We start from the raw sequence: 1218 nt of genomic DNA, 5'->3' as shown, positions 1-1218 counted from the left end.
CTTGCAGCCATGGGTTTCGGCCTTTGGTATTCACTGCAAGAGACCTGTGTGTGTGTGTGTGTGTGTGTGTGTGTTTGTGTACTCACCCACCTGTAAGTGCGTGTGTGTGTGTGTGTGTGTGTGTGTGTACTCACCTATCTATCTATACCCCCCCTCTCTCTCTACAGGCCAGCACCTTGCAACCATGGGTTTCGGCCAGTGGTAATCACTGCAAGAGATCTATGGGTTTGTGTGTGTGTGTGTGTGTGTGTATTCATCCATGTGTATAAGTTTGTATGTACTCACCTATTGATTTGTACCCCCCCCCCCACGTCTCTCTCTCTACAGGCCAGCACCTTGCAGCCATGGGTTTCGGCCAGTGGTACTCACTGCAAGAGACCTATGGGACGGACAATTTACCGTGTCCAGAGCTGTGCTAGCCCCGCGCATGCGCCTGCCGAGATGGGCTTTCGCAAAGCGGACAGAGACTCCTCCCACTGGATCGCGCTTCAGCCAATCAAAAACCAGATTTTTATCCACCCCTCTACCCATCGTCCAATCAGCGAGCAGCTTTGCTGTTGCTTCTTACCGTCCGGCCTCCTTTCAAGCAACGCACAGACTTTTCAGCGCCAAGAACACAGCACCTAGTCATAATAATACAGTGTTGTTATTTCCACGTACCTGTGTACTATTTGTTAATGGCAACACATCGTTGTTGTTGTTGTTGTTGTTATTATTACAATAATACATGTCGTGCAACACGCCACCCAGTCACAATGCTGTGTTGTTATTGCTACATAGCTGTGTATTATTTAATGACAACACTTTGTTATTATTATTATACATATTATTATTCTATAATATACAACGCATCAAACAAACACATTCCAGTGTTAAAATTACACTGCTATACTAATTATTATACACTATTTAGTGAAACAGTAAGAGTTTTACGGCACTTGCAACACAATTAGGTTATTTTAAGTGTCAAAGATGAGAGGTGTTGCTAGAGAGAGTAACATACGAAGAAAAGTAGGAGATACAAAATTAATACAAGAATGATGGATGTTGGACAGGAAAGAAGGAGCAAACCACAGTAGAGAAACGGCTAACCACCCACCACCCACGTATACTATTTTGATAACAGCACATAATTATTATTATAAATGTACAATACACCACACAAACATCGTACAGTATTATTATTACACAACGATATACTATTTAACATTCACAATG

This window comes from Aplysia californica, unplaced genomic scaffold, assembly GCF_000002075.1.
Source record: "Aplysia californica isolate F4 #8 unplaced genomic scaffold, AplCal3.0 scaffold00320, whole genome shotgun sequence".
In the NCBI taxonomy this organism is placed as follows: domain Eukaryota; kingdom Metazoa; phylum Mollusca; class Gastropoda; order Aplysiida; family Aplysiidae; genus Aplysia; species Aplysia californica.
The sequence above is the reverse complement of the archived record's forward strand: the minus strand, read 5'-3'. Positions refer to the sequence as shown.